Below are 26,245 nucleotides of genomic sequence, written 5' to 3'. Positions count from 1 at the left end.
TTTGCTACAATGTGAAGTAGTGAGTGTACAGCCTGTATAACAGTGTAAATTTGCTGTCCCCTCAAAATAACTCCACACAAAGCCATTAATTTCTAAACCGTTGGCAACAAAAGTGAGTACACCCCTAAGTGGAAATGTCCAAATTGGGCCCAATTAGCCATTTTCCCTCCCCGGTGTCATGTGACTCATTAGTGTTACATGGTCTCAGGTGTGAATGGGGAGCAGGTGTGTTCAATTTGGTGTTATCGCTCTCACACTCTCTCATACTGGTCACTGGAAGTTCAACATTGCGGCCTCATGGCAAAGAACTCTCTGAGGATCTGAAAAAAATAATTGTTGCTCTACATAAAGATGGCCTAGGCTATAAGAAGATTGCCAAGACCCTGAAACTGAGCTGTAGCACTGTGGTCAAGACCATACAGCGGCTTCACAGGACAGGTTCCACTCAGAACAGGCCTCGTGCTCAGCGTCATATCCAGAGGTTGTCTTTCGGAAATAGACGTATGAGTGCTGCCAGCATTGCTGCAGAGGTTGAAGGGGCAGGGGGTCAGCCTGTCAGTGCTCAGACCATACGCCGCACACTGCATCAAATTGGTCTGCATGGCTGTCGTCCCAGAAGGAAGCCTCTTCTAAAGATGATGAACAAGAAAGCATGCAAACAATTGGAGCCTGGGCCACAGGGCAGTATTCCTGCATGATAACAACCCCAAACACACCTCCAAGATGACCACTTCCTTGCTTGATAACAACCCCAAACACACCTCCAAGATGACCACTTCCTTACTTAAGAAGCTGAGGGTAAAGGTGATGGACTGGCCAAGCATGTCTCCAGACCTAAACCCTATTGAGCATCTGTGGGGCATCCTCAAATGGTAGGTGGGGGAGTGCAAGGTCTCTAACATCCACCAGCTCTATGATGTTGTCATGGAGTAGTGGAAGAGGACTCCAGTGGCAACCTGTGAAGCTCTGGTGAACTCCATGCCCAAGAGGGTTAAGGTAGTGCTGGAACATAATGGTGGCCACACAAAATATTGAAACTTTGGGCCTAATTTGGACATTTCCACTTAGGGGTGTACTCACTTTTATTGCCAACGGTTTAGACATCAATGGCTGTGTGTTGAGTTATTTTGAGGGGACAGCAAATTTACACTGTTATACAGGCTGTACACTCACTACTTTACATTGTAGCAAAGTGTCATTTCTTCAGTGTTGTCACATGAAATTATATAATAAAATATTTACAAAAATGAGAGGTGTGTACTCACTTTTGTGAGATACTGTATTTATATATATATATATATATATATATATATATATATATATATATATATATATATATATAAACATAGATACTTACATATGCCATTCTATTTAAAAATCTGGTGGAAATAAATACACATTTATGCCTTAACCTAAATGATAGATATGGATAGGGTGATATAGGCTTATCCAAAGTATAAGATGAACGATATAAGGGAGATACAAAACAAATAATCACCTTTACATAGCAGGTTTACTATTTTGGAATATAAGGCACAAATAGAAATACCCTTGTCTATAGGGAGTATCTAAAATAAAATAATTGAAATATTTAAATCCACTATATGTTCCTGTATAAGAGAATGTTTCCCTGCCAAATCTCTTGCAGCTGATGTTGCTCCTTATCTGTATTTTAAGTTTTAGTTTTTGATTTCTTTTTCCTTTTTATCCATATGTTTGTATAGATTACATAATAAACATCTCCTCTCCAATCAGCCGATTTAGATAGGATAATAGCATAACTAAGTTTCTCCATTCCAATGGTTGAAGGTGGAATATGTATATATTCTATAGATGTATATTTTTATGAATTCAGATACAAAACGGTTCCCTCCCGTAACTATGTGATGCCCTGGAAGTATTGCAATATTAATTGATTAAAAAAGGAACAATGTTATAAATGTACTAACATGAGTTACTTGTAGGGACATTAAGATATCCCTCGATACAATGATGCCTTGCAAAGTAGGATTATACGTCATACAGGAAGTATGTCGACTAGAACTTCCTGAAATCGCTTAAATTCCCGGAGGGGAATAGAAGTCAGTAGGAAATGATACGCCATGAAGAAGCCGCATACAACTTGCCCAGCGGCGAAACACGTATAGCTTTTTTGTGTTTTTAGCCATCGGCTAGGCCAGCCGAAGGAATCTTATCCTATGGTGAGCCCTTGAGGCAATATCGGATGTACAAAGGAGAGCGTGGTAAAGCACAACTGACAGCTTTTTTGAAGCGATTGGAGTGGTAAGAGGCGCAGACGAAGGGATTCAAACAGCCAAACAGCAGCATATTTCTATCTACAAGTGATTGGCGTTGCTACAGGGGAGATTCCGACAAAGAAAACTGGTGAGATCTATCCATTTTGACACTGTAACTATAGGGTCCCTTAGGCGAGGAATATACCTCAGTAGGTTGTACCCTGCAATGTTGATCGTCTTTATATACTCACAGTACATGATTTGGGATTCCCACAGAGACATTACAGCTTAACATTGTCCTGTAGTCTACTATCGGTGGCATGTCAATTAACTGCTTGCTTGCCATTAACTGCTAGACTAACTGCTGAAAAAAACTTTGGCTTGCTTTACCACCACCGCCACTGCTAACCAATATTGCTGCTGTCAACTAACATTGTGGCTGTTTACCAATACAGCACCATGCTAGTGGACTTTTGATCTGCTTAGACACGCTCAATCACTTGTATTTGGACACATCTTTGGTACTTTTGGAATACAAATAACGAAATTTAATGGGGGACAGCATTTCCATAACAATGGATTTTCTTTTTGTCTTCTAGGCCATTAGAACAGTGATATATCCAACCCCCCCCCCAACTTTAAAAGGATCCATATAAGCTCTTATACAGAAATGAGATTAGTACATTATCCCAATGGCCATTGGTAGATAGGCATCAATTAGAATTTTATTACATTTACTAACCTTTTTTATTACACTCATTGTATTAGATTTATTGTTGAATAAAATATATCTTTGTACATGAATTTATAGGCATTGTATTAGCTATGGGAAGGGTATCTGTTTCCAGCCAGAAAGGGGCCTCTACACCCAGTGCTTATTTGTTTTATCTTCTAATTTGATTATTTATAGATTGTGCTGGCATAGGGCATACTGTGACTTCTTGGTTTTCTATCTTCTTTTCTACTTGCATTATTTATTACTATATTTTATGCCCCCTTGCACCCCTAGATATATGACTACAAAGATATCTAGGGTTATCTAAAAATCGGATAAATACATATTGGATTGAGCTGACACTTCGAACCATTTTTTCATATATATATATATATATATATATATATATATATATATATATATATATATATATATATACAGACCAACAAGCACAGGAAGGCACCCGGTCTCCAACTCTCCCAGAAGACTTCAACCAAAGGAAACAGCAAACTTGATGACAGAAAAGAGCAGCTACACAGTCCAGTAAAAGCAATAATGTCTTTATTTGACATCCAAATACAAGTGTATACGGGCTTAGTCATGACTGTCATCAAGTTTGCTGTTTCCTATGGTTGAAGTCTTCTGGGAGAGTTGGAGACCGGGTGCCTTCCTGTGCTTGTTGGTCTGTATTCAGGTATTGAGCGTTGGATGGAGCGCTCGTGAGTGGCACCGGTGGATGACATCATCAGCGGAGGACAAGCTAGCAGAGAGCAGAGCGATACAGGCGTGCAGCTGAACATACAACGTGAAGACGGCTGATTAGACTGGTGCGGTCATACTGTAGGTGAGACTGGTGTCCTGAGCACTGCCTGTTTTTGCGGTTTGGTTTTATATATATATATATATATATATATATATACACACACACATATATATCAAACTCACTGCTTATTATTATTATTATTATTGTTGCTAATCACTTCAAAAATAAAATTTAAATAATTAAAAAAGACATCTATCCCTCTCACACCTCAAAGCCAGCCCTCCTACCCATCCTTCTATTAACAAAACTGTTACTTCTCTCCTATAACAAAGGCAAAGTTCTTCACACTACTATCTTCTTATCATCTCACAACCTGTCCATTCAACCCATTTCTTCAACAGTTTTACCCTCTCTCTCTGTGCCTCTTTAACTCCTGCCTTAATTTATCTGTTTAACCAGTCTGTCACCAAAAGGCATATATCTCCTGATACAGTCAAGCATGTGTTAATCACACCAATCCTAAATAAGCCATCGATTGACCCCACTACTCCTACTAATTATCAGTCTTTAAATTATTAGAGTGGTTAGTCTATAATCGTCTAACTTAATTTCTCTCAACTAACTCTTTACTTGTTCCCCTTCCATGTGATTTCTTCAATAAAAACTCAACAAAAACTGCTCGTCCTAAAGTAACAAATGATCTGCTATCAGCTAAAGTAAAGGGCCACTAATACTTACTATTTCTTCAGGATCTATCTACTTCTTTTAACTCAGCTTACCATTCTCTCCTCTTACAAATTCTACATTCTTTTGGCATCTGAGACACATCTCTCTCCTGGTTTGCTTCCTATCTCTCAAACCACTTGTATTAACATCATATCCTCTGATCCTTTGCCACTCTCAGTAGAAATATCAGAAGGCTCTGTCTTAGGTCCTTGCTTTTTTCCATCTGTGCATCATTCCTTGGAAAACTTTAATCTTTTTTCAGGTTCCAGTACCACTTATATACTGATAATACCCAAATCTATATTTCTTCTACAAGATATGACGAGTCCACGGATTTCATCCTTACTTGTGGGATATTAACCTCCTGCTAACAGGAAGTGGCAAAGAGCACCACAGCAGAGTTGTATATATAGCCCCTCCCTTCCCTCCACCCCCAGTCATTCTCTTTGTCTGTGTTAGTAATAGGAAGAGGTAAAGTGAGGTGTTAGTTTAGATTCTTCAATCAAGAAGTTTTTTATTTTAAAATAGTGCCAGAGAGTGCTATTTTCCTCAGGGGGAAATCGTCAGTCTATTGCTTCACAAGGAGAAGTGGAGACATATTATTTTCTGCCCTGATGTTTATGATCTTAGCAAACGTTATCTAAGATCTATAATGGTTCCCACAACATAGCTGAAGGTATGTGTGAGAAAATCTTCAGTGTGGAGACCGGTGTCTTGCTACAAGCAACTTTGAGGTATGTGCAGTCTTTTGTTTTCTGGGGAGACTTGGTATACGAGAACTGGCTGACATTGTCCCCTATAGGGGGAAGGGTAAGGAGTATGCACTAACAAAATTATTTGTGTATCTGAAATCCCTTTATTAATTTATTAATTATTAATTTATTCATGGCCTGAAGTTATATAGAAGGGCTTATGTATGGGCTTGACGCTGGGAGACTAAAGCGGTTTATGGATGAATGCAGGGGTTTGGTCTGCATTAGGAGCGCATGTTTTTTACTTTTATTTTCATGGCAGGCATGTTTGTTTGGACCCATGCAGGTCCTAGTCACAATTCAGTACACCCACGGTGGGCAGGGCCTATTTTTGCACGCTCCGTCGCACAGTCTTCATTGCCATCGCATAGCTGGACAAGGCTGGAGGCTTAAGTTTGCTGCACTCGATAAGTCCTGTCTATATACTGGACATCTGAGTTCATTTCGGGGGCAGGTAAGTGCCACAGCTAGGGGCCAACAAATTGTTTAAATAAATTGTTTAAATAATAAAATTTATATTATGAGTGTTATACTGTGTTTGGGCTTATCCTGCAAGTGGATGCAATATTAAGGAGCATTTTTAGACACATTAAAACAGCTTTTTCAGACTAAAAAAGCGTTTTTGCAGGTTTCAGTAAAATAGTTGCGCTTTTAAAATTTAAAGGCGTAGTGCAATTACTTTGGTATTAATTTTTTTAGTTTTTTAGTATAATCAAAACTCAATATTTAGCAAGGTACGACTATTATCAGTACTGCTAGTCTGTTTAACATGTCGGACAGTGAGGAGGAAACTCCTTGTTCTATGTGTTTAGATGCCACTGTGGAACCCCCTCTAACTTTTTGTCCCTCGTGTACTGAGAGGGCCTTGCAATGCAAAGCACAAATTTCATGTAAAGAAAATGTGTATAAAGATGATTCTCAGGCTGAAGAGAATCAGGGTGTACCGCCAGTTTCTTCCCAAGCGTCACAACCTCTAACGCCCACCCACTCATTTACTCTGCAGGATATGGCTGCAGTTATGTCAACTACCCTTACAGAAGTGTTATCTAAGTTGCCAGTGTTACAGGGTAAACACAGTAGGACAGAGGACAATGTGAATGCTGATCACTCTGATGAGTTGTTGGCTATTTCCGATGTACCCTCTCAGGGCTCTGAATTGGGGGTTAGAGATCTTCTATCTGAGGGGGAACTTTCCGAATCGGGAAGTGTGTTAAAGACTCGGATGTCATGTCCTTTAAATTTAAGCTTGAACATCTCCGTCTTTTACTTAGGGAGGTTTAAGCGACTCTGGATGACTGTGACCCTATTGTGGTTTACCAGAGAAGTTGTGTAAGATGGACAAATACTTAGAGGTACCTGCTTACACTGACGTTTTTCCGGTTCCTAAGAGAATTGCGGAAATTATTAAGAGGGAATGGGACAGACCGGGTATCCCGTTCGCTCCCTCTCCTAATTTAAAAAAAATGTATCCTATATCTGACACTGTTCTGGACTTCTGGCAATCAGTCCCTACGGTGGAAGGAGCTATATCTACCCTGGCTAAGCGTACAACTATTCCTATTGAGGACAGCTGCGCTTTCAAGGACCCTATGGATAAGAAATTGGAGGGTCTCCTGAAGAAAATGTTTATTCATCAGGGTTTCCTCTTGCAACCAACGGCATGCATTGTACCAGTTACAACTGCGGCGGCCTTTTGGTTTGAGGCCCTAGAAGAGTCTCTTAAGACTGAGACTCCTTTAGAAGATATCTTAGATAGAATTAAGGCTCTCAAGCTGGCTAATTCTTTTATCACAGATGCCGCTTTTAAGATTGTTAAATTGGCGGCTAAGAATGCTGGATTTGCCATTTTGGCGCGTAGAGCGCTATGATTAAAGTCTTGGTCTGCTGATGTATCATCTAAATCAAAGCTTTTGGCTATTCCTTTCAAGGGTAAGACCCTATTCGGGCCTGACTTGAAGGAAATAATTTCTGATATCACGGGAGGTAAGGGTCATCTCCTACCTCAGGATAAGGCTGTTAAAGTGAGGGGTAAACAGAATAATTTTCATTCCTTTCGGAATTTTAAAGGAGTACCCTCTTCTTCCTCTTCCTCCACAAAACAGGAAGGGAATTTTGCTCAGGCCAAGTCCGTCTGGAGACCCAACCAAGCTTGGAACAAGGGTAAACAAAACAAGAAGCCCGTTGCTACTACCAAGTCGACATGAATGGGCAGCCCACGATCCGGGACTGGATCTAGTAGGGGGCAGACTTTCTCTCTTTGCCCAGGCTTGGGAAAGAGATGTTCAGGACCCCTGGGCACTAGAAATTGTGACCCACGGGTATCAACTGGAATTCAAAAGTTTTCTCCCAAGAGGGAGGTTTCTTCTTTCATGATTGTCTGTAGACCAGATAAAAAGAGAGGCGTTCGGGGCGGAGTCTAGCCACACAAGGAGATGGCTGCCTAAATTCTGGCTGTAAAGCCCCACACCCGATTATTATCATTAAAAAGGGAACTAAACCTTATAACCAATAATCTAACTGTGGATATTACTGTCCGACCAGCTTATGCTTCCACTGAACTCGAGTGGGATTGACGGTGACGCATATTTTAGAACCCTCTCAGTGTTGTGGTCTGCGGCCTACCCCGGTCTACCCCATATCTGAAATCCCGGATTACAAGCGGGCACCTAAGGAGGCTGATACATCTCACACACTGCCGACTGGTCTGCAGATATTGGGAACCGCTCCGGTGTTGCTCTTACCCCATTCGAGGAGACCGCAAGGCAAGTTCATCCTCATGCTGCATCAGACCATCGCCGACGACTGAGAAAATAGATCCGGCCTCCCTGACTGAGACATCGCGCCCGGTGCGCATTTGAGCCGTCTCCCAAGCTGTACACCAGATAGCCTTGAGGGAGCAGATGAATGGACCCATGGACACTGTTGCACACTGTGGCGTAGTCTGGTAAGCGATCATTACTGTCACTCACTTACGGTAGACACACAGTGGGGTGGAAAGCAGAAATCCCTCTGTGTATAAGCGTTCAGCAGTGGCATTATCACAGACCCTCTGAAGGGGCTCCCTCACTTAAAAACATTATAAGACATTGGTCACAGCGAGGTTACTTTGCAGGCCTATAACTGCTGCTCAGGATTATTTACACAGGCTACTTTAGATTTGACCATTAGCAGATGGGCCTCAATTGAATTTTACACTATAGGGATACACTAAACTGACATTAGTGTCGGTGGAGAACTTTGAACTTCCAGTAAATAACTTCACTATGTCCAACAGAAAGAACAACAAATTAGAGAGGGGACTCAAATCCTCAAGTTTAACTAATTATCTCAGGGCTGCCTCCCCTGTCACAGATCTGTCAGAGGAAAGACCCCCCTCTCCTGTTCAGGACAATGTAGACCGGTCTCGGGCTGCATCCCAGATGTCACAGGAATATTTGACCAGGAGTGACCTTAACACTATCTCCTCAAAGGAAGACATTGATAAAGTCCTTGCAGAAATGAGATCTCTTTTTGAAGATATTAAGAGAGACATTAACCAAGTCACTCAGCAAGTCCAAACATTGGAGACTAAGCATGATGCCCTCAATACCAAGGTTAATACGAATTCACAACACCTCAGAGAACACGAGGAACACATACAATTTCTGCTTAATAAAATGGAGGATCTGGATAACAGGGGGCGCCGAAATAATATCAGGATTCGTGGAGTCCCTGAATCGGTTTCTAACACGGCTTTGGAGGGGTATTTGCAAGACTTATTCCGCACACTGAAAGAGACATCAAATTCTACAATTATCCCTATAGAAAGGGCCCACAGGGCTCTCAGGCCCAGACCTTCACCTAAGGCCCCACCCAGGGACATTATAGTTAAATTTCTCAGCTTTAGAGATAAAGAGGTGATTATGCAAAAAGCAAGAGGCCTTAAGAATATAACTCATGCAGGGATCCCCCTACAAATTTTCTCGGACCTGAGCTGCACCACGCTGCAAAAGAGGAGGGATCTTAAATTTATAACATCAGAGTTGCAAGCCCACAAGATACAATATAAATGGGGCTTCCCAGTGAGCCTCATAGCATCAAAAAATGGCAAGCAAGTGATTTACAGGGGTCCACCAGACCTTCCTGAATTTTGCAGAATGTTGGAAATTGATGTTCAGCTGCCGGGCCAGAGAGAGCATCCCCAGAATGATTCCTTCCAGCAGAATACAGATAGTTCGGCCCAATCCTCTGGCACCTGAATTTCGCTCCTTATCTCTGATCCAATGTTCGGAGCTGCACTGCCTAGACCTCAGATGAGTATTCTACCCCCTTGTTATGCCAGATATGGGGAGCATCTACTGGACTCTTACAGACTGCTTTTTGGTCCATTGCAAAATATTATCCCTTCCTTTACTTATTTATTCATTTGCTTGTTCACTGACTAAGTTGTCTTTTTAAGTTGTATGTTTACCACACTATATGAAGCCAGGCGAAGCCCTGTGCCTCACAAACTACTTCAAATATAGGATGATTAACTGTTTTTTCTTTGCGGCCCTTAAAGAGTTCCCAGAGAGTGAAAGCATTAATGACTAAAAATGGACTTGTTATTTTACGTAATGCTTGACTACCTGCCTCAAACGTTATAAACCACAACTAAACACCCTGGAGCAATGGTACCTTCTCCTCTTGTTTTCTTAATTGTTTAATGATAACTCTTATTTTTCAGGTTACCTCATTGTTTTATTTGTTGAGTAATGTTATGTTGTGGGGATATCATATATAGGCCTATGTTGTGTTGCTGCTTCAGCTCGGGGAGGTCATTGGAGATTTCCCGGTGCCTCCGTGTGTTGTCGTGGTATTGCCATCAAGGGGGAGCTGTTGTGCGTGGGGGGAGGTGGTCTAGGTAACGGAACACTTACTTACTTGTTTATTGTATTGTCAACAGCCCAAGCTGTTTTTGAAGTTTAGCAATTTATTTGTACCTGGGCGGACAGCGCCCACCTCTCTGTTTATGCTATTGTTATCAATGTTTAATCCTAAATTAACTAGTTCCTTAAAAACTAAGTAATTCTACATTATCCACCAATCGGGTGTGGGGATACTGACCCCACGCATATTTTTTCTCTTCTTTCCTTTCTATCCTTTCCTTGTATATCTAGGAAGGATTATATAAGACTTTTGTTTCTACTTAAATATTTCCAGATCTACTGGGACTACTGACTTACTTATATATACTTTTTTGTTCTTGACTTACCTTTCTTTTTCCCCCTTTTTTTTTCTTTCTTTGTTCTCTCTTCCCCCCCATACCCACTCATCCAATCCCCCCTACATTCCTCCCTACCCTCTCACCCTTGGCCCTACTGCGCAAGCAAACGCTTACACAGACAGATGGATTCCTGAAAGGGTCAAAACCTGACAGTTATGACAATCAATGCCAAAGGCCTTAACACCCCCGAAAAGAGATCATTTCTGATAAAAGATGTATCCAGACTGCACTGTGACATTGCATACATCGAGGAAACTCATTTTAAGAAGGGTAGAGAGCCAAAATGGACAAACCCCAGATATCCGACCTCTTTTTTTGCCTCCGGCCCGGCCAAAAAAAACGGGGTGGGCATCATTATTAAAAATTCTATCCCATTCAACTTGATCCAAGAGGTAAAGGACTCGGAGGGCCGATACCTGATAGTGGTGGGCACTGTATACAATAGACCAGTCATGCTGGTTAATGCATACTTTCCAAACACACACCAACATAAATGTATGTCTGCATTGACAAACAAGATACTTGAAATACAGAAGGGAGCTTTGCTCCTTGCAGGGGACTTTAACCTACCTTTGGATCCATTACTTGACACCTCCAAAGGATCCGCTTCAATCTCAAATAAAATTATAAAACAATGTAATTCCAGATTGGAAGAGCTAGCTGTATATGACACTTGGAGAATACAGTACCCGCATGAGACGGGACTACACCTTCTTTTCACACCCCCACGACTTGTACACTAGGATAGATTACATCCTGACTGATCAATCTACTCTAGCCTCAGTAATTAGCACGCAAATCCTTCCTATGACCTGGTCCGACCATGCCCCAGTACTTTGTAAATTAAGATGGCCAACACGACCGGACCACCCCTTTATATGGCGGTTTGACGACTTCTTACTCAATAACCAACTGCTAAAGGGGAAAATAGAATCTGCACTCACTGACTATTTTGAAATCAATGACTTAGCTGAGACTTCTAAACATGTTCTGTGGGAGGCACACAAATGTGTTATCCGAGGAGAACTTATCAAACAGAAGGCCTTTTTGGCAAAACAAATCAGACTGAGGTTCTCCTTCCTTTTAACTAACCTACGTGACCTGGAGACAAAACACAAAAAGAGTCCATTGGATTCCACCTTACTCACCGAGATCACTAAGATTAGAGGGGAAATACAAGACATGCACACTAGGGACTATGAGAAAATGGCTTTGAGAAACCAACAAAAATTTTATGAATTCGGGGATAAACCTAGTAGACTGCTGGCTAGGGCTCTCAAAAGGAAGAAATTGAAAAAGCGTATACACACGATGTTAGACAAACGAGGCGCTACACACGCAGATAGTCCAGCTATTGCTGAGATTCTGAAAGTATATTATCATGATCTTTATAATTTACAAAACTCTTCTAGCCCCTCTGGGGAGGGAGCGGGAGCCCCCACCCCCCAGGCATTGAGTGCCTACATGGACTCGATTACGCTACCCTCTTTGACGCAGGCAAAAGCGGTGGTATTAGACGCACCTATAACCTTAGAGGAGGAGCAACTCACCATAGACGACTTGCCATCGGGCAAGAGCCCGGCCCTGATGGTTTCAGCGCTAAGTACTACAAACTTTTTAAACAGGTCCTCTCCCCTCATTTAGCCCGCCTTTTTAACTCCTTAGACTCCTCCCAGGGCTTCCCCCCCTCTATGTTAGAGGACCACATCACTACTATCCCTAAACCAGGCAAACCAGCAAATAAACCAGAAAACTTTCGGCCAATTTCTCTCTTAAACGTCGATATAAATTTTTTTTGCCAAAATCCTTTCTAGCAGACTAAATAAATTATTACCCAAGCTGATTTCCCCGGACCAAGTGGGTTTTGTGCCCGGCCGAGAGGCAAGGGACAACACTATAAAAGCCACTCTCCTGGTGAATTATGCCCAGATTAACAAGGTCCCTATGATTTTGGTTTCTACTGATGCGGAAAAGGCCTTCGACAGGATCAGCTGGCAATTCTTGGGGGCGGTCCTGTCGAAGATGAGCTTTGGGCAGACTTTTACGGAGAGGGTCTTCTCCCTCTATACGGCTCCATCGGCCCGTGTCCGGACTAACAACATACTCTCGGACCCCTTTCGTATATCGAATGGCACCAGACAGGGGTGCCAGATGTCCCCTTTGTTATTTGCCCTAGTGATGGAGGTTCTGGCCCAGAGAATTAGGGAAAATGGGAACATTAAGGGATTAAGGATAGGAGATCAAGAACACAAGTTGTCTATGTATGCGGATGACGTTTTACTTTCCTTGACAGACCCACTAGTTTCCCTTCCAGAGGTCCTGAGGGAGTTTGGGGAATACAGTAGATTTTCCAATTTCCATCTTAATAAGGCAAAGTCTGAAATTTTAACCATTACCCTCCCTCAGGCAGAAATAGGCCAACTTTCTTCCTTATGCCCCTTACGGATACAAACTCGTACTCTTAGATATTTAGGGATCAATCTTACCCCCACAACAGACACGTTACATGAGACCAACTACTTGAACTTATTAGCAGAGATCACAGGGGACCTCTCCTCCTGGAGAAACAAACCTGTTTCTTGGTTGGGGAGGATCGGAATAGTAAAAATGAACGTGCTACCCAGAATTCTGTACTATCTCCAGACTCTCACGCTCTCATTACCGGTGCACTACCTACACAAATTACAGGGCGTGATGGAAGAGTTTATCTGGAATGGGATAAGACCACGGATGAAAAAGAAAACGCTTTACTTACCAAAAGAGAAAGGGGGATTGGGAGTTCCTTACTTAGCTGTGTACAAAAAAGCTATTAACCTCCAACAACAAATGGAATGGTGTCATAACCATAGGGACAAACATTGGGTTCAGATATGTAGAGCAATTTTGGGGGTCCAGAACTTAGGCGCCTTGGGCTGGATCTCTGCCAAGTTTAAGCCTAAAATTATAGAAAACTACCCCTTCCTTAAAGAATTCTTTATACAGTGGGATAGAAATCTTGTTGATCACCCAGATATTACTTCCAACCCTTCTCCGCTCAAACCATTCCTGGATAACCCGGACTTACCTTTCACGAAAGCACAGCGACTGCAGGTAGATAAATCCCAGTTTACACAGTTGACTTTTCACCGTCTTTTAACGAACAATAGGCTACGTAGTAGACCTGAATTAGAGCACTCTGGACTGGACATACCCTGGTATTTCTATATGCAACTGCAGCATTTTCTGACAACACACTAAAGATCCAGGCTCATGACAAGACCTCTGACTACTCTGGAATTTATATGCTTACTTCCCCGCGTGCCAGCACATATGATTTCTATAGCCTACCGACTCATCCTTTCTAACAAAGATTCCCCCCTCCCAGACTACGTTAGACTTTGGAATAAGGAGCTTGACCCCTCTCCTACTGAAAAAGACTGGTATAAAATAATAAAAGCTCACACAAAGGCCTCGGTATCTTCAAGGGTGGTTGAGTCCAACTATAAACTTCTGTCTCGGTGGTATCTGTCACCTGACAGGATCCAAAAAATTTACAAGCACACTGATGGTAGGTGTTGGCGGGGCTGTGGGGAGAGGGGTACTCTTCTCCACATATGGTGGGAATGTGGCCCTCTGGTGCCTTATTGGCACGCAATATTGGAGGTAATGGAGACTACACTTAACATTTCCCTGAACAGATCGCCTAACCTCCTTCTATTCCACGACCTTCCTAAATTTAAGGACAAACCCTCGAAACAACTCTATTTTATAATGCTCAATAGCGCCAAATCTATCATTCCCAGGAGGTGGAAAAGGGTAGAAGTCCCATCACTCAAAGAATGGGTGGTCCAGGTGGACAGAAACTTGCAGTTGGAAAGATTCAGATACCTGAGAGATGACAGGATAGAGATACATGAGTTTATGTTAGATCTATGGAAACCAGCAGTTAACAGCCTACAGTCGGACAGATAATAACGTGCTAGACTAGGGAGTCCCCCTTGCCCCGCGGCTGTGTTGGGGGAGGTACCCTGGAACTTCTTCACAACCGGTAGGTCCCGTGCCCTTCTGCCCCTTCCTACACTCTTCTCCCCCCTCCCCCCCCCCCTTTTTTTTTTTTTTCTTTTTCTCCTCGCCTTTCCTTTTCCCCTTTTCTTCTTAACTTTCTCTCATACCTTACAGATTGCACAATCTCGATGTGGATGTGTGAGTAAAATCCCACATCAAATTCTTAATCCTATTCTGCAAAATATTAGAAGTATGGTATGTACTACTATGTTACAAGTTAAACGTATACATTTAAGCTGACAATGTATCTTCGTTTTACATATCTCTTTATGTACATTTAAAAAGTAAAATATACCTGTACTGTAAATGATCCATATTCTTTGTTGTATGTATTACCTCTCGTATTTTTCAATAAAGCTTTGAAAAATTAAAAAAAAAAAGAGAGGCGTTCTTACGTTGTGTAAAAGACCTCTCCACTATGGGAGTAATTTGTCCTGTCCCAAGACTAGAGCAGGGATGGGGGTTTTACTCAAATCTTTTCGTGGTTCCCAAAAAAGAGGGAACGTTCAGACCCATTTTAGATCTCAAGAGTCTAAACAAGTTTCTCAGTGTTCCATCCTTCAAGATGGAGACCATTCACTCAATTTTACAAATGATTCAGGAGGGTCAATATATGAATACCGTGAACTTGAAGGATGCATACCTGCTTATTCCTATCCACAAGGATCATCATCAGTACCTAAGGTTTGCCTTCCTGGACAAGCATTTTCAGTTTGTGGCTCTTCCCTTCGGGTTAGCCACAGCACCCAGAATCTTCACGAAGGTTCTAGGGTCCCTTCTGGCGGTTCTCAGACCGTGGGGAATAGCAGTGGTGCTTATCTGGACAATATTCTGATTCAGGCGTCGACTTATTATCTAACAAAGTCTCATACGGACACAGTGTTAGCATTTCTGAGATCTCACGGATGGAAGGTGAATCTTGAAAAGAGTTCACTAATTCCACAGACAAGGGTTCCCTTCCTGGGAACTCTAATAGATTCTATAGACATGAAGATTTTTCTGACGGAGGTCAGAAAGTCAAAGATTCTAAATACATGCCGAGCTCCTCAGTCCAATCCTCGGCCATCAGTGGCTCAGTGCATGGAGACAATTGGATTGATGGTGGCGGCAATGGACATCATTCCGTTTGCTCGATTTCATCTTAGACCACTGCAACTGTGCATGCTTGGATAGTGGAATGGGGATTATGCATAACTCCTCAGATAAATCTGGACCAGGTGACCAGAGACTCTCTTCTTTGGTGGTTGTCGCCGGATCATCTGTCCCAAGGGATGTGTTTCCGCAGACCCTCGTGGGTGATAGTGATGATGGACGCCAGTCTACTAGGCTGGGGTACAGTCTGGAATTACCTGAAGGCTCAGGGTGTATGGACTCAGGTGGGGTCTCTACTTCCAATCAATATTCTGGAAATGAGAGCAATATTCAATACGCTTCAGACGTGGCCTCAACTGGCTTCGGCCAAAGTCATCAGATTCCAGTCGGACAACATTACGACTGTGGCTTACATCAATCATCAGGGAGGAACAAGGAGTTCCTTAGCGAGGACAGAAGTATCCAAGATAACTCGGTGGGCGGAGGCCCACTCTTGTTATCTGTCAGCAATCTACATCCCAGGAGTGGACAACTGGAAAGCAGATTTTCTAAGCCGACAGACTTTTCATCCGGGGGAGTGGGAACTCCATCCGGAGGTATTTGCCTCACTGATTCTCAGATGGGGCAGACCGGAGTTGGATTTAATGGCGTCTCAACAGAATGCCAAGCTCCCAAGATACGGATCCAGGTTGAGGGATCCTCAGGCCGAACTGATAGACGCCTTGGCAGTGCCTTGGTCGTTCAACCTTATGTGTTTCCTCCGTTTCCTCTCCTTCCCCGAGTGATTGCTCGGATCAAACAGGAGAAGGCTTCAGTAATTCTAATTGTGCCTGCATAGCCACGCAGGATTTGGTAAGCAGATCTAGTGGACATGTCCTCTCTGCCTCCGTGGAAACTTCCAGTGAGACAGGACCTTCTCATTCAAGGTCCTTTCCAACATCCAAATCTAGTTTCTCTGCAGCTGACTGTTTGGAGATTGAACGCTTGATTTTATCTAAGCGGGGATTCTCTGATTCGGTCATAGATACTTTGATTCAGGCATGTAAGCCTGTCACTAGAAAGATCTATCATAAGATATGGTGTAAATATCTTTTTTGGTGTGAATCCAAGGGCTACTCATGGAGTAAAGTTAGGATTCCCAGGATTCTGTCTTTTCTCCAAGGAGGATTGGAGAAGGGGTTATCAGCGAGTTCCTTAAAGGGACAAATCTCTGCTTTATCAATTTTGCTACATAAACGTTTGGCGGACGTTCCAGACGTTCAGTCTTTTTGTCAGGCTCTAACTAGAATTAAGCCTGTGTTTAGACCAATTGCTCCGCCCTGGAGTTTGAATTTAGTCCTTAGTGTTCTTCAAGGGGTTCCGTTTAAACCTATGCATTCCATAGATATTAAGTTATTATCTTGGAAAGTTTTGTTTTTGGTTGCTATTTCTTCTGCTTGTAGAGTTTCTGAGCTTTCAGCGTTACAATGTGATTCGCCTTATCTTATTTTCCATTCTGATAAGGTGGTTTTACGTACCAAACCGGGTTTCCTTCCTAAGGTTGTTTCTAATAAGAATATTAATCAGGAAATCATTGTTCCTTCATTATGTCCTAACCCTTCTTCTAAGAAGGAGCGTAGGCTACATAACCTGGACGTGGTCCGTGCCCTGAAGTTTTACTTGCAGGCGACTAAGGATTTCCGTCAATCATCTTCATTATTCATTGTTTTTTCTGGAAATGGTAGGGGTCAGATAGCTACGGCTACCTCTCTTTCTTTTTTGCTGAAGAGTATCTTCCGTCTAGCATATGAGACTGCTGGACAGCAGCCTCCTGAAAGAATTACGGCTCATTCCACTAGGGCTGTGGCTTCCTCATGGGCATTTAAAAACGATGCTTCTGTTGAACAGATTTGCAAGGCTGCAACTTGGTCGTCTCTTCACACTTTTTCCAAATTTTCCAAATTTGATACTTTTGCTTCTTCTGAGGCTGGTTTTGGGAGAAAGGTTCTTCAAGCAGTGGTGCCTTCTGTTTAGGTTCTTGTCTTGTCCCTCCCGTGTCCTGTAGCTTTGGTATTGTATCCCACAAGTAAGGATGAAATCTGTGGACTCGTCATATCTTGTAGAAGAAAAGTAAATTTATGCTTACCTGATAAATTAATTTCTTCTACGATATGACGAGTCCACGGTCCACCCTGTCATTTTTAAGACAGATTTAGATTATATTTTATTTTTTATAAACTTCAGTCACCTCTGCACCTTTGGCCTTTCCTTTCTCTTCCTAACTTCGGTCGAATGACTGGAGGTGGAGGGAAGGGAGGGCTATATATACAGCTCTGCTGTAGTGCTCTTTGCCACTTCCTGTTAGCAGGAGGTTAATATCCCACAAGTAAGGATGAAATCTGTGGACTCGTCATATCGTAGAAGAAATTAATTTATCAGGTAAGCATGAATTTACTTTTCCTCTCCTGATATCTATCCATCTTTACAAACAATTGCTCTACAATTTCCTCTTGGATGTCTAAACACTACCTCCAACTAAATCTGTCTAAAACTGAGCGCTTCTTATTCTAATCCTCTCCTGGATATTACACACCTCACATTTCTCTTACCGTTGGAGACCATTCTCAACAGGGCATCCTACGTCCGTTATCTTGGTTTCACACTTGACTGTAAACTCACATTCACTCCCCATATATAAGCGCTTACCAAATCTTGCCGTGACATGTATGGACTATTGCAACCTACTTTTAAATGGCCTTCCCAAAAACTGCACTTCCCCCTCCAGTCTATCATAAATGCTTCAGCAAGGCTCATCCACCAATTTACATCAGTTGCCCTTCTCTGCCAGACCCTACACTAGCTCCCTATACACTCTAGAATACAATTCAAAATATTAACTCTAACCTATAAGCACTCAAGAGCCTCACTCCCAATTATACTTTCCTCACTCTTCTCTAAATACTTCCCAACCTGCCCTCTTTAATCAACCTCTGACCTTCGTCTTACCACTCATTTTATTTCTGCTTCCCCATTTTGCCTCCAAGGCTTCTCACGTGCTGGTCCTGTCCTCTGGAACTTCATCTACCTCTGTCTGACTGTCTACAACATTGTATAGTTTCAGGCGTGCTCTGAAAAAAAAACGACCTTTATTCAGAGAGACTTATTATCTCTCTGTTTTTCATCCTAACCAAAATAAATCTTGAACAGCCTTGACCCGCTGCTGAAACCACAATTCACGTGACAAGCTACCATAAACCCTAGGTCTCTGCACCCTCAACTTGTAGACTGTAAGCTCTTCAGACTAGGGCCCTCCTCTGCCTGTACTAGTTTTGTTTAGTCTGTTATATACTTGTATCTTACCACAATTCTTTGTCATTGTATACCCCTTCTACCTTTGTACCCAGCACTACAGAATTTTGCAGCACAAAACAAATAATAATAGTACACACGTATCTCAGTGTGTGTATCAGTGTATATAAAGTGTATTTCTGTCTATATCACTTTCTTTCTATGTATTTGTGTGATTCTTTGTCCTGTCTCTTTGTGTATATCCCTCGTTCTTTGTATATATCTCTGCATGTTTATATATTGCTGCGAGTCTCCCTGTGTGCATATCTCCAATCTCCAGCTGTCTCCCTAATGCCATTAAATCTCCTATAACTCCTTGTACAGAAAATATTTACTATACACACGCTCCTCCTTCCCATTTCTTTCTCTTTATATCTCTTCCTCCTGCAAAAAAAAACCTCCCCTCTGTCTCATCTAATACAAAAATGTTCTCCTCTCAACATTTCTCCCCTCTTTTGCTCCTCAAAATATCTATCCCCCCCCCCCCTTTTAGAAATCCTGTCTTTTTACCCAACACACAGATCTCTTTCCATTCTCTTTACAATACACACATATATTTTACCCCCCCCCCCCCCTGCACACCTCTAGCTTTCTACACTCTCACACCTTTCTCTCAGGAGGGGAGGTCAGTAACAGGGGGAGGGGACGTGCTGGTTATGGGGTGAAGTAAGGACACTCTCCAGATGTTATATAAGAAACACAGAGAAGGGGACTGGGCAACTTGCCAAGACCTGTATACAGCTGTGTGGGAGGGAGAGCCCAAGAAAGATGAGAAAAAGGAAAAAATGTATATACTGCATGAGCTTATACCTATAATATACATGTGCAGAGCTGTGTGCAGCATAGTTTGTATTCTGAGCATGGGAAGCCGAATTTACTGTTTGCTTAGAAATACACTGTGTACATATAGCTTTGTAAACAATTTATAGAATTGTGTGATAGATGTATCACATTTCAACAAAGCTTGTTCATGCTTTTAAAAGTTATAAACAATGGGGAAAAATGGCCTTATAGGTTGAACAGCTGAATGTAAAATAAGGTAACAGACTGTGTACACTATACAGCTCAGCATGTGCCTGGGTATATCTCTAGGCCTGTTGTGCGGTTGCTATGATGTGCAATATTTGGTTAGAGCTATGTTGATCCTTAAGGCGTCACCTCCCCCATTAACAATCATCCCCTCCCTTAAGGCGTCACACCCTCCAAACACAGGAGTGTTACACCCCGGACAGGTTCTGTCTGTCATTGTTGTGGGGGTGCAAAGGTTACACAGCTGTGTTACTCTAGCCTTATGCACGTAGGGCTGATAATGTGTATGGCACCTTGCAGGGGGAGGAGCTTCTTCCCTATGTGTGTCTAACTTCTGTATTTAGGGTGTTACCCTATGAAGGGAGGGAGCAGCTCATATATATCCATGTTAACATGCTTCTTACTGCTACATTACATAAAGAAGGCATGATAGAGATGTGAGTTTCACTACACAGAGTGAGTAGGGTGCCACATCTAATGAAAAATGTGCAAATACTAAATTAAAATGTTGTAAACTAAAACATGAATGTATACAATTGCAGTATGTTACTAACAACATGTCATAGTTATGCTAAGAAAAATATACCATAAATCAGTTTTTTTTTCCATCTTTATTTATCACTAATTATGTGACATAGATGGTTCCCTGAAAAATGTAACATGAGGATACCATTTTTATATATATTTTCTCATACATATAGTATGAAATCCTAACCATAATAAATTCTTCTATATTGTATGTTTATTTAATTGGTTCTGGCTAGAAAATATCAACTGTACTAGTAAATATTGTCTGGTTGACAGAGGTTCCAAACTCCTGGAGTTTGGAGGAGGGATCTATCTGTTGCTATAATTTATAGATAAGAGAGACAGACTCCTTATAACAAGACTTGTAGTAAAGGTTTTGTTTTTTTTCTGCAAAGGGATGGATATACTGTTTGTTAATGTGTGTCACTCTGTTAAGGGAGGTGAATGCACCTTGATGCTTTGTCACAATGGAGGTGCAGGCTACCAAATAATGCTAGTGTCACCCTAGAAAGGGAGGTGACAGCTACCATTTTACTGAAACACTGGAGAAGGAATAGATTATAAGATTCAGTGTGACCCTGGTACAGGAGAGGCAGTAACAGTTCATGTGTTGCCCTGGCGAATAATTTGTATCTCATAATTAAATCAGTGTCACACTGGAATGAGGGAGTGAAGTGGTTTGTTCTTTTCATGGTCATATGTTCCACTTTTAGTAGCTGATATCCCAGGATATTGACATTGTAACCCAGAAGAGGGAGGGACAGGCTCCTAGCTTCTGTGTCAACCTGTATAAGGATGGTGGGACTTCAAGCTCATATGAATGTCACCCTGAAGAGGAAGGGAGGCTGGTAAGGGATGGTCAAGCTATTAGTCCCAGTGCACCCCTAAAATAAAAAAAATCCTAGATAATGTCACCCTAGAGAAGGGATCAACTTCTAGCTCCTGACAGTGTCTCCTTGAAGAATGGGCAGGCAAATAGCTCACTGAAGTCACTCAGGAGATGGAGGTTTGTATTTAGCTAGTGGGTCCCCCACCCTGTTAGGAGAAAGGCAGTTTCTTAATTTTTGTCAGTGTAACCCTGACTAGAAAGTGGTAGGTTATTATCTTTTTGTGCCTCCCTGGGGAGAGGATTAGGTTTTTAACTCTATTGTCATGCTAGAGAAGAAAACATTCCCAGCATATGTCAGTGTAATCTCTTGTCAATATTACAGTGTCTCTCTGCTTGATGGGGGAGTTGACGGTCTCCTTTGTACTTGACTTACTGCACATCTGTGGGTACTATGGAAGAGTAACACATTACTTAATATTTGTATGATTATTTGCCCTCTGTAGGTAACCAAGGTTACAGGTAGAATAGATTGTGAGAGAAGGAAAACAGACATGGCAGAAGATGGTAAAAGGAAATGTAGCCACAGGATATTACAGAAAGAGTAAGGAAGAAAAGCTGGAAGGAAGAGAGAGAGGAAGGAGGGGGAGTGTGAGAGAGGAGGAGAGCAGGGAGGGATAGGGCTGTGAAAGCGAGGCTGGTGTTCCGGAGGGGGGAGGAGGAGGGCAGAGACAGACCTGAGGGGGAGGGGAGCTGAGGTTCCTTTGTTTGAATACAGACTGGAAAAAAGAGAGAGAGAGACAGAGTGTGAAAGACAGAAAGAAAGAGACACTATTATTTACAAACACATTACTGACACCGTATATTTATATTTCTAGTCCCAGTAGTGGGAAAAAGAACTCTTACTCCTTTTAGAGTTCAAATCGTCTTTTGGGATTATTTTTTTGCAACCTGGAAGAACAGAAGGAATGAAAAAGCATTAACAAAAGAGGAATAAACCACACACAACACGGAATAATTTACAGTGCACCCCAAATGCAGGTAAAATCTCTATTACCTCCCTCTGCTCTCTGCATAAGGACCCCATGTCCTCACACAGCCTTACAATTCTTTCCAGAAAAATAAATAAGTCCTATTTTTTAGACCCATGTAAGGGGTTATAGCTTGGCTTGAATGTGTATCATTGCAAGTAGTTGATTGGATGTGTAAACCGGTAATTTAGAGTGAGAGCTTAACCCTTTAAGGACACAGCTTTCAGTTTGCTCAATTGTTTTATGACGGAAAAATTCTGTCATATGTCCTTAAGAGGTTAAATATTAGACAAAGGTACAGAGTGTTTAAAGGGTTACGGCTCTGGAATTGGTTTAAAGGGCTGGAGTGTAGCTTAAAGGGACCGTATGGTATTTAAAGGCTAAAGTGCAGTGTAAAAGGATTGGAGACTATTTAAAGAACTTGAAGGGCACGAGGGGCAGTTATTGAAGGAAAGCGTCTGAATTAATAAATGTGTAGTAATGTGGGTCTACAGCATTTTTATGACATGTATTACTTAATACAAACGGCTTGCACTGAACTTGTTCTTTCACCGGGATATTTCTTTTCTTCATCTTCTCATTTTGTTAATTTTCTTCCAATGTGTTACATAACACTAACATCTTAATACTTTCTATCTCCTCCCATACTATGTTTTACCCTGTTTTCTGTGCCCTCCTCTTTCCGTTCCCATCATTATTTTCTTTCTACTTTCTTCAGTCTTCTATCTTTTCTTATCTCCCTGCTCCCCTTTACTCTCTCTCTGCTGCCCCCTTGCCTCTGCCTTACTGCACCCTAGCTACTATGCCTCTACTTATCTTTGCTGCTCTCTTCTCTGTTCTTGCATTGCACCTTTGCCCAACTGTCACTATCCTGATTTGTACCTCTACCTGCTCACCCCTTCTGTCTGTTCCTCTTATTTATCTACCTCAAATCCCTGTTTACCCTCTCATATGTCTCACTCTGCCCCCCCCCCAGTCTGTCACCACTTGCCTCTGTGCTACCTCCTTTCACCAATTCATTGCTTCTGACTCTACTACCAATTTGCCCCTTTCTGCACCCAATCTCTCTCTTTTATTTTTACACATTAAATATACGCCTGCTGCTCTACCTCTGCTTACCTGTCTTGCATTCTGTAATTTTTCTCTTTAATATCTTCAGTCTTTCCTTCCTTTTCCCCACCTCTCCTTTTCTATCTCCTCCCTACTTTTTCTCTTCTGCTGTATGTGAGTCCAAGGTCTGTATTAGGTCAAATTCCATTCCCCATGTAGACACATCACTACTGCTGCAGTCGGTGTACATACAAGCCGTATATGTACTGTTACATGTGAAAAACAGCTTACAACTGTGTGAAGAAGTCTGTATGTTAACAGTGGTTGCTAGGAATTTTGTGTATGTATAGTTATAAGTCAGTTTGGCGCTGTATTTAGTTATTTACAGATAGCTGATGGAGTACTGTGCGTTTGTACCTAAGGTGCTATATCTGGTGTTTGATAAATCTCAGGAGGCAGGGATATTCAACTAAAGGAATTTTATTTCTAAGTCCTGACTTTTTTTTTTTGGTACTATTTTAATTATAAATATATCTATACATAAAATACTGATTTCATTCCTTAAATAAAATAAATAATTCCTGACTGGTTGATTTGACAAACCCATGTTTTATGCATGTGCAAATGTGTGTGTGTATGTATGTGTGTATATATATATATATATATATATATATATATATATATATATATATATATATATACACGCACACACGCTATATTTATTCCACAATAAGCCACAAGTACATTAATTAAAACATAAATAAAAACGGACATTTTTAGGGCTGATGGATTTCTCCACCCCAAATAATACCTGCATTATTTTCAACTGACTAGTATATACCATTATATCTGTCTTGGTACCATCAGATGTAAATATAGTGCTGTATTTGTACATGTTCCATCAGTATATACAGTCTCTATTTCCATATGATACATTCACTGTTTATGCACTCTTTTTATTTTTAATTTGAATACTATGTACTGTTGAATGTTGAAATTTTAGAAAATGTATGTATTTATTGGTAGTCACATTGTCAGTGTAAATACACATGCAGACAAATATATGTATTTATAGATCTGTAGTTCTGGCAGTGTAAAAGGTGCTGAATTTATAACTCGGGAATGTACAGTGTTCTTGCAATATGTTTGTAGCATTAAAAGTGTTTAATAATTTATAAAGATTCAATCCTCCAATATAGTTTAGTGTGCATCTAACATATGGCCAGTGCATGTACAGTGCAGATCTCACTAGGTATTTATATGGTGCGGTATTATGGGAGGAACATAGTAACAGCAGTGCTTATTGTGCTGTATCTATAGGCAAATCACCTTGACAGTGTATATTGTGCTGTAACAGGGTTTTAAGCATACTTGTGTGTGTCTGTGTGTGTGTGTATATATATATATATATATATATATATATATATATATATATATATATATATATATATATATATATATATATACATACACACACACACACACACACACACACACACACACACACACACACACACACACACACACACACAGACACAGACACAGACACACACACACACACACACAGACAGACACACACACACACACAGACACACACACAGACAGACACACACACACACAGACAGACAGACACACACACACACAGACAGACACACACACACACACACACACACACACACACAGACACACACACACACACACACACACAGACACACACACACACACACACACACACAGACACACACACACAGACACACACACACAGACAGACACACACACACAGACACACACACACAGACACAGACACACACACCCACACCCTATTATATAGTATTATGTTTAAGCAGATTTTGACTATACAGTGATGTTTTTGTTTTTTCATTTTAGCAGTGTATATGGTGCTATTTTTTATTTTATTTTTTTGTCGCAAGTTACACTGTTTATATTGGTATATAGTTCTGATTATTTGTCTATGTATACAGCTGTACAACTGTGTAGAGATGCCTTTCTGCAAGCCTGATATAAACAGTGCCTTCTATATGGAGCTGACAGGGTACAATGCTCTTGTATTTGTGTTTATAAAACACTATCTTAAAATTCCCTTCACATCCTCTCCTTTTCTCTGTTTCCCTACATGGAAGCACTTCTCACTGTGACGTCACCATTGGGTAAATTAGGGACATGCAAAATGTGACAGACTTACACAGAGCGATTTGTTAATGGATGGAGAGCAGATAGAGGGAAAGAAGTCCGGGGGGTTCAATTTCTACATGTGCAGGGAGACTGGAAGGAACTGCCCTTTACTTTTGTGATCATTGTGGGAGTTATTCCCCTCAACTGTTGTGGCTACTGGGAGAGTGAGCTCTCACCAACTCTTATGGACACTAGTGGAGTGATTTCCCTGTCGACTTTTGTGGAACCTGGTGGAATGATTTCCCTGTTGACTCATGTTGTTGCTGGCAGAGTGATTTCACCATCGACTCTTGTGGATGCAAGCAGAATAATCCTCTTGTCAACTCTTGTGGATACTGGCGAGTGATTCCCTCTTTGACTCTTGTGAACACTGTGGTAGTGATTCCCTTTTTGACTTTTGTGGACAGTGGAGGCACAATTCCCTCATTGACTCTTGTGGAGAAAGGGGGGTAATTCGATCTTTGACTCTTGTGGACACCGGGGGAGTGATCCCATCTTTCTCTTGTGGAAACTGGGGGAGTGATTCCCTTTTTTACTCTTGAGGACACTGGGGGAGAGTGATTCCCTCTTTGACTCTTGTGGACGCTGGGGGAGTGATTCCCTCTTACTCTTGTGGACACTGGGAGAGTGTTTCCCTCTTTGACTCTTGTGGACGCTGGGGAAGTGATTCCCTCTTACTCTTGTGGA

The 26,245-nt window shown here is 41.6% G+C and overlaps 1 protein-coding gene across 5 annotated transcripts in view; it reads left to right on the top strand.

The window, feature by feature from the left end:
- Positions 1–26,245, top strand: part of KDM6B (lysine demethylase 6B) — a 459,620-nt gene that overhangs the window by 329,092 nt on the left and 104,283 nt on the right. For 3 of the 5 annotated variants that reach the window (XM_053718306.1, XM_053718311.1, XM_053718305.1), the window contains exon 1: positions 22,050–22,325. The exons of 1 other annotated variant lie outside the window; for it this stretch is intronic. The gene's annotated coding sequence lies outside the window, so the exon portion shown is untranslated. Of the gene's footprint in view, positions 1–22,048; positions 22,326–26,245 lie in introns of those variants that run through there. One more of the 5 variants, XM_053718310.1, reaches the window with a different exon arrangement.

The sequence above is a fragment of the Bombina bombina genome, chromosome 6, assembly GCF_027579735.1.
Source record: "Bombina bombina isolate aBomBom1 chromosome 6, aBomBom1.pri, whole genome shotgun sequence".
Lineage (NCBI taxonomy): Eukaryota > Metazoa > Chordata > Amphibia > Anura > Bombinatoridae > Bombina > Bombina bombina.
This window is presented reverse-complemented; position numbering and strand designations above follow the sequence as displayed.